Raw genomic sequence first — 13,392 nt, 5'->3', positions numbered from 1 at the left:
TCAGAACGTAGCGGTAGACGAAGTACCGTAAAGCATTTCGCCCGATTCTGCCTGCTCGCCGACTTAAAAAGGTATGTTGGGTGAACGGAATGAGTTGATTGGTTGCGGCTGTTAAGACGCTGACGGGTTTGCACCACTGACTAGTCTCTGAAATTGTTTCAATTATAGTACTTTTTGGCATTGGAGGCAAACACACACACACACACACGCATGCACACAGGAGCAGGAATATTAACATACATAGAGAATGAGAGCGAATGGGAGAAAGAAAGATAATTACAATTTATCTAAAGTCATCTACGCTCGTCTACAATTGGGTTATCGGAAGTTGCCTGTCAGCAATTTCATTTTTAGCTTAAATGTAAAACGAGAGAGAGACAGACAGAAAGATAGAGACAAAGAGAAAGAGAAAGAGAAAGAGAGAGTTGGGAGATAGAATGAACAAGAGAGATATTAGTATGTTTATGCCATAAAACATCGAATGAGACTGAAAGATCTTCTTATATCCTTTGGTTACAGCTGGAATATTGCTGTTCATAGACCTTCTCAATTAGATCTCACATGTGTGTTAGCAATACCAACAACATACCATAGATAGATCCTTTTTCTTGTAGTGTATTATATTACATATTGTAAAACAATCATAGATAACCTTAGACATTTCACAGGAGAATATCATTTAAGAAACCAGTAAGAGTTTAGGGTTTATTTTAGGGATTATGGCTCAGATAAATAAAAAACTAAATAAATAAACAGAAGTAAAGCGTTCCGGGCCATCCCGCTGGTGTCCGAGACTAGTATCAATAAATGAGGAAGATTATACCAGACCAAAGATGTTATGACCCGTGTGCTTGTAACATTAAGGTCTCCATAAAAGAAAAAAAAATGTTGTCATCGAAATAAATGACAGGTTAGTTCTACCACCAATTAACAAATATATGTATGTGTGTGTGTGTGGGGGGTCGCTTTGTCATACTTGGTGAAGTACCAGACTACCGCGGAAAATATAGAATGTCGAAAAACTTGTTGAACCACTTAAACTCACCACTTGGTCCATGTGTGCCCTTAACAGAGTCCACTTTCTTGGCAAACATTGGAATATGTCTCCAGTTTGAGAGACTCTTCGTTTTTCCCTCTCACCAAGCTGGAGTGTTCTATAAAGAATAGTTGGTCTTGCTAAAGGTGAAATAAAAAGCAAAAATTAAGAAGTAGCCAAAATAATTAGCGCAAGGTTTTCTATCAGACTCATTAGTACTTCTGCCTATTCATCACCATTTCTCGCAGACTCACACACGCACGTATACACACACACATAGATATACATTTGGTACCCGTGACGTCGCAACTAATTTCTACAGCTTAATGAACTGTAGCAACGTGAAAGTGTTTTGCTCAAGATTAGAACACACGGCCCGGTCTGGGAATTGAACTCACTACCTCATGAGTGTGTGTCCGACGCTCTAAACACTGAGCCATACGCCTTAACACACACACTACTCAAGACTATAGTAGAAGGCATTCCAAAAACAGTAGAACTGAAACAAGAACCACATGATTGCCAATTCCTCATATTAACCCCATAGTCATGTTTACGTGCAATGTAGTTCTGATAATTATAACTTAGTCATAATCTTATGATGCATAAAACACTCAGTAAACAGATTTACAGTTAAAACGACCAGAATTGTATTCAGTAGATAAACAAAGAGAGAAATCAATACTTCCACAAATATGCATTGAAAGAAAATTAATCCGTTTGTATAATGTATATTGTTAGATAAATCAATAAAAGAAAGAAGGGCCATATTCACTACCTTTCTGCACAATCTCATACACTGATGAAGAGAACGTAGGGACCGTTAACATCTTCAGATAGGGCTCGAGACCTCTATGTATGCTTGCACCTCTATGCCTCTTCCGAAAGGCACAGAGAAACTAATCTTGGCGTTAAACTAAGAAATAGATTGAGTATAACACCATAATGTAGACATAAATCATGGACCAATAACTGCTTTCTCGACTTGCAAGAAATAACAATCAAATTTACCTCAAACCACACGATATCGTCTTCGAAATGAAACGACATAGACATTGTCTTAAGAGATATACACAATGACAGATAATAACGACTGGAATATTTTTGAGGATAGGCCTTGTCGATCATACAGATATAGTGCATTTGATGGTACAGACTGGAATAGAACTGGCAAAACTATTCTATACTATTTCCTTTTAAAGCAGCAAAATTGAAATATTCACAAGAATAACTTGTTGTTTGAGTAACATATTCAACGTCTTTTTTTTTTTTCATTCATTTTTGTTTTTGGAAAAATTTATATCACGATAAGGCTGATATCTCAAATACTGTATTAATGTTTAAACAATAAAAGCGGGGTGGGGAGATAGGTAACCCATTATTATTATTATAAAATTTAAATGAATAAAACTACTATTGAATATTTGTACCGCAAAAGTAATGTGGTAAAAAATGGAAATTAAGTTTATTTTTATAATGATAATCAATTCTTCCTTCGATACTACGATATCCACATCCGCAATCTAAAATAATTAAGTATTAAATATGCAAAACGTTAATTGGAGAACAGCTCATACTTTATCACATTATATCGATTGTGTAACATGTAATTGCCTTCTAGTTTCCTTCGAGCAAATATCATTTTCTGTAAATTCGATGCTTGTTAAACACAACGTAAACTGTCTGAACGATTTATGAATTGAAATTTGTCAAGAATTTATCTCAATATTTATGGCCTATATCTAAATTTTATACTCAGCATTTATACACAATAATTGGCATATTCATCACGAAACACTTAATCAAAGTTAATTGGATCTCGTTTTGAAAAGCAAAATGTATGGATATGTACTTAAAGACCGGAATGGTGTAGAGAAGATTCCAAGCGGAAGCCTATTAAAGTACAATAGCAACTATGTGAATACAATTACAGCATTGCATATGTATTTGTAGGATTGTGTTAATTCGAGGCTGAAATTAGAGGAAGATTTACATCCCATCTCTAGCAGGGTACCTACAAAACAACGCATAGGGTTGTCCATTGGCTCATGTGTTGTAAGCTGGTTAGTTGTTGGTGTATATGATATTCATTTTTAGTGTTTCTATCATTATAGATGTTGCTATTGCCATCTAACCTCACAAATACTATAACAAGATACGACACGATATTTCTGTTTTGCATTGATATTTACAAGAAGTCTATTTTTAATTAATCATATCAGAACAACTTGTTAACCAACTCACTAATATTTTAAATAAAAGAAATCGTGTGTTTAATTACACCCTCCCTCACCTCATTTTGAATGTAAATCTCTGAAACACGTACATAATATAATCGAACCACATTTATCAATCACATTAGCATCGACATTGTTTTCCGTTTGACTTTGTTGTTTTCTGTCCTATTTACCAATTGCGACTTTCGTTTTGTAAATCATTGTTGCCAGTTATATGTTAGGCGTGAAGTGATTACAAGTTTACCATGTATAATAAATCAATGTATAATAAATAACTTTACATTGTATAATAAATCAGACTCTGCTGTTTTAAAATGTCGAGACACATTGGATACTCGGAAGATACGTATGCTTTTCATCAAAGGCTTGTTCAATAAAGGGTGGTTTTTGGGACCTCTACAACAAGTACAATCCCAGTTCTATTTCTACAATGTAATTAATCCTATTAGCAAACTTAAGTGATATGTCAAACAACTATAGGTAGTACCTCAATCGCTTTTAAATTGCACGGCAACCTCTTGAAAATATTAAGAAAATGATGGATAACTTAATAATATATTGTTGTACGTACTATATAAATGTTTGGCCAATATTGTATTTATAGACAGATGTAAATGACATTAACTTTATAAATATCTTCGATTATGTTTGTCTATGCATACCGGAGACTAAAAGTCTACAGAAATATTGTATAATACAGTATAGTATCTAAACAAACAATTGTTAACAAACAATTGTTAACAAACAAGCGTTATATTAGGTAAATGTTCGACAGACACACTAAAGAGATAAGAATGGCAAAGAATAGCTGTTTCATAGATCCATTGGAAATATGTCGGCCTCATAAGAAAAGTGCATTAATATGTGCTCGATTTTGAATTCGCATTTACGATTCAAGAGAGAAAATCGGCAACCATTCATTCAAAAATCACACTTTATTAATTGGTGGACACATTTAAAGCTTAGATAAACGCATATTTAGTATGGTATTGACCTTTACAGAAATTTCTTGTAATAAGTTATCTATGCAAATGAAAATTATTGATTTCTAACAAGACTTACTACAACCATAAACTTTGTGAAAAGGATATTTTGTTTTATCGGTCTCAGGGGATAAAAGTCGACCTTGAGAAAATTTGAACACAGAAGTTGAAGAAGCGCAATAAATACCGTCAGTTCACGTCTCAAATGTTCTTACGATTTTGTCGACTCACTCAGAAATACTAAGCGTATATCATTATCCTTTTTTTAATCTAAGTAATTGAATTGATATGACCCAGCCCGGTAAACTGTCCCTAGCTACTCGACCTACAAAATATAACACCGAAATCTATCTCCAATCACATCATACCTTCTTTCCAATAAAAATGCAGTCATTTTTACTGGCTTAATCATTTTAATTAACGAAATCTTTGAGTTACGATATTCATATATATATATATATATATATATATATATATATATATATATATATATATATATATATATATATATATCCAGACATACTTCTATCAAATATTCTATACCCAAGAAGGAACATAATAACACCGAAAAGTTATCTTCATTGCAATGGAAAAGAGGTAGGCTTATACTGTTAGATAACTGTGTTCCAGAAGAGAGTTTTAGTCAACCATATCGACTTTATTTTCACTGCGTGTATGCTGAAGCGCCGACTATATGAGATTTAATTTGATCTTTGGTAAATATATTTTATCAATCATCAAATGATGATGATGACTAAAAACCACCGATTGTTTTCTGTTTGTTATACAGTGATGGTTAGAATGTATGAGGCAACATATGCTTTGAGCAGAGATCTGCATAGGCTGTCCAACTTCATTTAATGGCATTGGTGGAAGACATTTGAAATACTGAGGAAAGGAAACTGAAAGGACCTTTACAATTTCAAAACATTATATTTGCATTTCGTTCGTCACCAAATGCTTCATTCTTAGATATATCCACAGTAATGAACTTGATTCAATCTAGGAAACTTTATTTTGAAAGAGAATTAATAAGGCTCTTATAAAGTAGGCCATGTTTACAGTTTGAGTTATTTCAATCTGTGATTACAAAAAGGCAGTCATTTTAAGCTGTCGAACACTTTAGATTTTCAGTAAGTGCTACTACCTCTGCTGCTACTTTGATGTTTCTAGTTTTTACTCTACTCCCATATCAATTATAAGTATTTCGAACCACTGTGCTATATGTTATATTTATTGCAGCATATACAGTGATCATAGCTACATTCAGAATTTTCGAAATTATTTTGTTCTGAAATTTATGGAGCACTTTATTTCTCTTCATGCATGCTGGTTCTTCCATTACGCATGAGTGCTATAGATGCATTTATTATATATATTCTGCCATTCTTGTAGTCAACGATAACAAGTCAGTTTGCAAATTCCACACCAATGTTAAACCAAAGAACGACTGAAAATTCAACCAGTAATCGAAGTGTATGCATCAGTTAAAAGAGTTGGTTTAGTAAACACTAAACGTAAATAATCTAAAATATAGCATCAAATTTGTATGAACCACTGGCATAGTGTATAAAAAGTGCATATCTTTAGAGTACAAATAAACTTTTCTAGTTAGAAAGCGATTCTATGTATATGTCCATATATAAGTCACTTAAAAGAGATTCGACATCAAAATGATCGAAGCGTTATATAGATGTAAATACTAAAATCTTTCGTATCTCTAAGGTTAACGTTCATAGGGTTATTACAGCGGAAACTTCTAACAGTATTAACAAAAGACCTTACCTTTGATATACAAGCACACATAGTTGGACGTGGAATTAATAAATGTATATGGTTACTTCAATTTCAGTGATCAACAGAAGAAATCACAGAAACATAAAGAAAAACAAGCCTCAACATCAATCTCTGTGAAATTCTAGCACATCTTTTTTTATCGAGATATTCCCCATTTTCTTTGCTATTTTTTAATATTTTTTTCATGGAATTGTGCCATTGGTCTAATAAATTCATCTTCAAATTTTGAATTTGCTTTGCAAAAATTTTAATCTGAAACCGTACGTTGAACAATTATTGATTATAGGTTATCAAAATATAGCAATATCTCATGAATTTGTAATAAGTTCTAGAGCACTTTCCATGAAACTGTCTTCGATTATACACATTACGATACACCTATCTCATTTCAGCTGTCTTCAAAGAGCATGCTGCGATAAAATATTGTCATACAAAGACAAATTCTCTCTAAATATTGTGCCAGTATGACCGACGGAAAATATATTAAAGACTAAACACGCAAAACCACTTCCTTCAGAATGAAGACTGCTGAAAATTCACATCAATGACTAATACACGCGCAGGTTTAATAACGAACAAAAAAAAATCAATATTATAATAAGCCCGTCCGTGATTGAAAATGACACCACGATATATCAACTACGCAAATAAATAACTGTCATCTATGCTTTCCGAAGAAATTTAACATGTCACGATGATATTAGATCAAATGTAGGAAATGGCTTGAAATTGTCGATATATCGATAGGTAACATTTGTGAAATTTCAGTGTACTCATTCAGGAAAACCATTTTTCAGAAACAGTTTATATAAATATTTTTAAAAGACTAGCGTATTTGTTGCCAAGTACATGTGCATACCATTGTCATATTTTTAATTTCTTTTATACTTAAATTATTATGAGGGGTAAAGACGAAGCTAGATGGAAGTGATTCGCTCCCTTACTCACAATACATTGCACACAGGTTGTGTGCCATTGGCCAGCTGGAAAAGACGTTTTCTAGAGGTTAAAATGTAGTAACATAGTTCTATATAGAACAGCCAAGTTAGAGTGGCAAACAAGAAGTTACCATCTAGTATTGTTACTACTTATATCTCGTTTAAAGATTTTAGAACAGGCTACTTTGCTCGTATGTATAAGTATGTGTGTGTATGTATGTATGTTTGGATATATATATATATATATATATATACACCCACACTCACACACACACTTACACACAGAGTTTGCGATGGATAAATTGTCGGTATTATATAATTTTTTTTATTTCCTGCATGCACATTGTTTGTTTTTGATTTTGTCATCTACACAGTATAGCAGGGTCAGTTGGGCACTTTTGTCAGAGAAAAAAAAACAGCAAAATGACACAATTCACTCTGCCAGAAATATGGAAACTACATGCTGTACTGCTAGACAATCGTGGCAGAAGCTCCAGTACGAACAGATTGTAAACACAGAAAAACGATTGGCTTGCCATGCCTCCAAAACATATACTGAAAGTGATAAAAATGAAACATCTAGTCAACAGCATGTGTTTGGAGTTATCACTAGTAATGGCGACATTATGCCTCCATTCATCTGCCCACACAGCCTCAGACTCAACACGGAGAGCTTCATCAAGTGCCTGGAGGAAGTAGTGCTGCCCTGGGTCAAGAGTGTGGCTGCTGGAGGTCCCTATGAATAGGACTCTGAACCATGCCACACAAGCAGGAGAACTCAGTCATGGTTGTGAGGCAATTTCAGCGACCACATCACCCCTAACACCTGGTCACTTAACTCCCCAGACTGCAACCTCTTGGTCATTATTTCTGGGGTGCAGGTGAGCCGGAGGCCAAGATAACTGGTTGTAACACCAAAGACGAACTGAAAGCAAGGATTATGGCAGCATTCACCAGCTTTAACAAGGAGATTGTCCAGAAGAGTTACAGGAGATTCCGAAGTCGTTTGGAGACTGTGGTTGAAGCCAATGGCGTTTTATTGAATGAATTTATTCTTTAGTATTTCAAGATATCTTTATGCAATTTTGGTAAACATATCTGAAAAAGTGAGATTTCAGTATTATTTTCATTTTTACGTAATTTAGACGACAATATATTCACCGCACTATATATATATATATATATATATATATATATATATATATATATATATATATATATATATATATATATATATATATATATATATATATACATATATATATATATATATATATACATGTATGTGTGTGTGTGTATATGTATGTATATGTATGTATGTTCACGTATGAATGCATGTATGTGTATATGAGTGTGTATGTCGCATTCTGTGTCCTTTAGTATTTTCTGTAACTAGGTGTATTATGCCTGAGAGACGTGCAACTACAGTTGCTGGACTTCCATCATGCTGTTCAACCTGGGTCTTATACATAAAGGCACTTGAAAATGTTTTGCTCCCATTCATAGCAGAATGAAGCTTCTTACGTATTTCATTCTCTTCAACGAGCTTTAGGATCTAGTCGTTAGCGGTTTCAAGATACTTTGCCAGTCTAATTGTGGTGTTTCTGTAACAGATTTCAAATTGAACTAAGCCTCGCGCTCCTTGAACTCTACATCTGCAATTGGGTGGTGCATCTTATTGCAAATCAGCAGCTTACTGATTTTCCTGTCAATATTCTTTATTTCAACACATTGAAACAGTCACTAACAACGGGAACTCATAAGGAATTTATATTTAACACCTTGTTACGTGCATTTGACTCGAATTTAAGACTACTCGAACTCTCCTGTAACATTCCCGACTGATCTCTTTCATGCTTTCATGCTGAATATCAAAGTTCTCATTTATTCCGAGGTACTTGTATGTTTGTTCCTGCTTGAGTGCTTTTATGACCACCACCGTGGTGGTGGTGGTGTGTCTTCAACTGTTATTTTCTCCTTCCCTATTTCTCTTTGGAATGTTTTCGCATTGGATATGAACAGCTTATTTTGCTTGTAAAACTTGTTTCTCTTCTCAAATTTTCTTATTCTCTGAGCTTTTGCTTGAACTCTTTGTTGCAGTGTTTCTTTGGCTGAAAGCATTTCTTCTGATGAGAATCTGTTTTCTCTTCATCTTTCTTCCATTTCTGATTTTTACATCGTTTCCATAGATTAATTCATTCAATATTAATATTTAACCTCTCATTATTTCAATCGCTTCTTCAGTTTTACATTTCCAATTTAGAATTCATCTCAGATTTGTATTTTTTTTTTTTGTTTTTCCAGAGACATACAATTGTCTTAGCAGCTGCTTAAATAGTTTCGTTTAATTCAGTGAGATCTAGTTTTAGTTCTTGTTTCATATTTTTTGTTACATAGTTTCAAATTTTAATTTTTCTACTGTTTTATTGCATTCGAGAGTTTGTGAAGTTGTTCTCTATTGTGTACATTTCCGTGTCTAACAACTGCAAGCTTATTCAGGAGTTTCTTCAATTTCTATCTTAAACTCTCTATGATCGTCAGTAAATGCGTAGTCTTCAAATATTTTTTCTTTACCATTGCCTCGCTATCGTTATCAGGTTCATTACAATTTATTTCTTCAGACGTTTGAGTGTTCTGATCAGATGGCAGTCTTTGAACTGAGACTAGTGGAGAGTTGCTCTCTTCGTCTCGTTCTCAATTTTCTTTCTGCCTTATATTTAGGCCATTTTCGCTTCGTGCTTGATCTTGCTTATTTCACAATCTGTGAGTCTTTTATTTCCAACTTGTTTTCGTCCAAATATAGTCTGCATAGTTATAGACGTATATTACTTCTTTATACTCTTTTCGAATCCATTTGATCATCTTAAATTTTTCTTTTGGTAGTGGGTGTGATGGTTGACTTGGAGGGCTCGATTTGGGGCAGTTCCCGTTCAAGTGACCATCTAGGCTCGTATTCAGAGAAGAGTTCGTGCTGGTCGATAAATTTTCGACCCCAAGCTGGCTCTCTCCTGAAGGACACCCTCCCTGATTAACCATAGGACAAGCGATTTGGTGTACTGTTGTAGTTTTCCTTTTTGTTTCGTAAGGCATTTGTGCTATATTCTAATTATTAATATTGAGCTCTGTGTGACCGATGTAGGAGCGGTTGTTGTCTCTGCCACTGTGGTCAACTCTGCCATTAATACTTTTACAATAACCTTGCCATTATGGCATCGCTCATCGTCAGTTACTACCAATAGTGCTTTGATCTGTATCGTTGTGACTGCTCTTTGTGGCCATGGCGACGTGTAACCGTTATTTAGTTAAGTCTGTCCTCTTTGCTCCAGCTACTGTTTGGCATTATTAAATGTTGTTTTATTTCGACTTTGTCTTGTACTTGAGATAATCATAAATATGTGAGGGTTGGGGGGATAGTATGAGAAAAGTTAAGCAGGTTGGGGAATAGACCAACTTTCAGTGGTCTTTTAAACAGGTTCAGTAGATGGTGAGAAGGAGATCAACTTTGGGGCTTCGCATTCCTGTGCGATCAGGAGACAAAAAAGAAGCGTCACACCCTTGCGGTCAGCAGAGGTCAAATGTGTTTACTACTATTAGCGATCAATAAGAGAGCACCGATCTTTGCCCTGAAAGAAGCAATTCACCTTCTTCTGTTTTTAATTACTCATAGAAAAAATAATCATGTATATATATATATATATATATATATATATATATATATATATATATATATATATATATATATATATATATATATATATATATATACTGATGTTTACATCATTGAATTTTGAATTTTTGAATTTTTTAATTTTTTTTCTTTTTAGAGGTTTTACTGTGGTTTACAGTTTTCGTAATTGTGCTGTGTGTATATATTGGCAGATGTTAATCTCCTTAATTTTTATTGTGCGTTTAATTGTGTTGTTGCAATAAAAGGTATGTTTACATATTCCAAATGTCAGTGAGTAAAGAAGAGTAAAATTTTCACAGAAAGTTGTAGATATTAATGATTTTTAATTTTCCAAAGATGATCGTTTGTCTATCTGAACAGAGAAAACTGCAGTGTTCTTGCAATAAATAAGATGTTTACCGCTTGACTGAGCCATCTGACTTTTGAGAAATAAATAACGTCTTTATACTCACTGCCAACTTCTAAGATGTATGCTCTGAATGTACGATGGTTCAAGCCCCGTGATCTGATGAAATTAACAACGTTCACAATAACTGTCATCAACTGTTTCACATTTCATTTTTGAGCACATAATTGCTGTTGATGAATCAAGCAATTATAGCGAAGTATATCATGATCAACCATTTCTTTGAATAAAGTAATTAACCCATTATTCTTACCAGTTAATGCAGGAGCACCATTAGTTGTAATCGAATTCATTTTATATCTGTCAGCATTGAACTTTTTTAATGATAAATTAACATGCTCAGTTATGTACCTGCCAGTTGTTGTACTCTTCATATGACACACGTCCAACATTTTTTCAATGATATTAAAATTGAAGTCAATTCTTCTGATGAAAATAACCAATTGTGCAGTGTCACTTAGATCAGTATTTTCCTCCAAAGCTAAACTGTAATGAACACATTTAGATAATCGAGTCTACATGTACCCACAATACTGTCAGCTAAATCATCAAGTCTGTTAAGGTTTTCATTGGTCCGCTCAAAATAGCACACTCTGAGAATAATTGTATTATCATACATTATCAAAGTAAATGAAAATATAACTCGAAAATAACACAGGCTTGTTTCATTGAATAAGTTCACCTCCTCGGGACAATATTCATTAAAAACAATTACAATACATTCTTTTATTAATTCGCCATCTATCATTGGCTTACCCATCTGAGCCAAAGCTATTAAATAATTAACTTTTGTACTTGTAGCAGTTTTCCCAACATGTATTTTTGAAATTGTTTTGTTGTGAACTAAGCTTCTACTTCTTCAATTCATCTATTTTCATTTTCATTCTTTCTTCGTTTAATTCATTATATTGTGATTCATGTTTGAAAGCAGATAATATTATTACATATTTCAATTACGAAACATTTTTTCTGCCCATATGATATTGCATTTTCTCTTTTCTTCTGTTATTTTTCTTTTCTTAGTATCAGATGCCATGACCAAATGATGGGCTATGAAAATTCACAATTAAAATCATAACGTAATCATGCTGATAATATTCCAGAAAGCAGAAACGAATAAAGAATAAATAGGCTCTTCCGCATAAAGCATTAGCATTAGGCTTAGCCAAGACTAGAAACACTGAAGTACCAATCACTTAGCATTGCAAACAAGGTTAGGGAATAACACAATCAATATTGATCCGATCGCAAAAGATTTGAAACTGAAACAATGGCTGTTAATCATGCATCATCAGAATGGCTGAATCTACATCGTAGAGTAATCCATTCTACATCATAAACTCCATGGCCTCCCTCATTTTACTTCCCTCTGTTGAGGTTTTCATTGGTCCGTTCAAAATAGTCCTCCTTGAGAATAATTTTATTATCATATATTATCAAAGTAAATTAATATACAACCAGAAAATAATACAGCGGACAGCATGAAAATATTAAGCGGACCGCCGGTTAGATGGACATCATTGGGGTAGAACAATTGGCCTCATGAATACTTTAGTTCTTGAACTGAATTTCTTAATCAGCGAAATAGTATAGTATTTTGTTCTGAAATAACATAAACGTTTCTTCCGAATCTCTGACCTCCCAGATCGAATCCCGTCAAGCCCAAATATGCTTTTCATCTTGCAGGTTCGATAAAAAATATGCCAATCCTGGTTTTTGGACTGGCAAACTGTATTAACGTCAGATGTGATATACATGCCACATTCCAGAGCCTCGTTTTCATTCCAGAGGCTCGTTTTTAATCCAGAGCCTCGTTTTCAATCCAGAGCCTCGTTTTCAATCCAGAGCCTCGTTTTCAATCCAAAGACTCGTTTTCATTCCCGAGCCTCGTTTTCAATCCAGAGCCTCGTTTTCATTCCAGAGCCTCGTTCCCATTCCAGAGCCTCGTTTTCAACCCAGAGCCTCGTTTTCATTCCAGAGCCTCGTTTTCAATCCAGAGCCTCGGTTTCGATTCCACAAGGCTCCGACAGGGGATGGTGGCGAACCCTGCTGTACTCTTTCACCACAACTTTCTCTCACTCTTACTTCCTGTTTCTGTTGTGCCTGTATTTCAAAGGGTCAGCCTTGTCACACTGTGTCACGCTGAATAACCCCGAGAACTACGTTAAAGGTACACGTGTCTGTGGAGTGCTCAGTCACTTGCACGTTAATTTCCCGAGCAGGCTGTTCCGTTGATTGGATCAACTGGAACCCTCGACGTCGTAAGCGGCGGAGTGCCGCCAACAAATTTATATATAGGGTTTTAAT

The sequence above is a fragment of the Octopus bimaculoides genome, chromosome 6 (assembly GCF_046866305.1).
Source record: "Octopus bimaculoides isolate indiv1 chromosome 6, ASM4686630v1, whole genome shotgun sequence".
Taxonomy (NCBI): domain Eukaryota; kingdom Metazoa; phylum Mollusca; class Cephalopoda; order Octopoda; family Octopodidae; genus Octopus; species Octopus bimaculoides.
Note: the sequence above shows the minus strand (reverse complement) of the source record.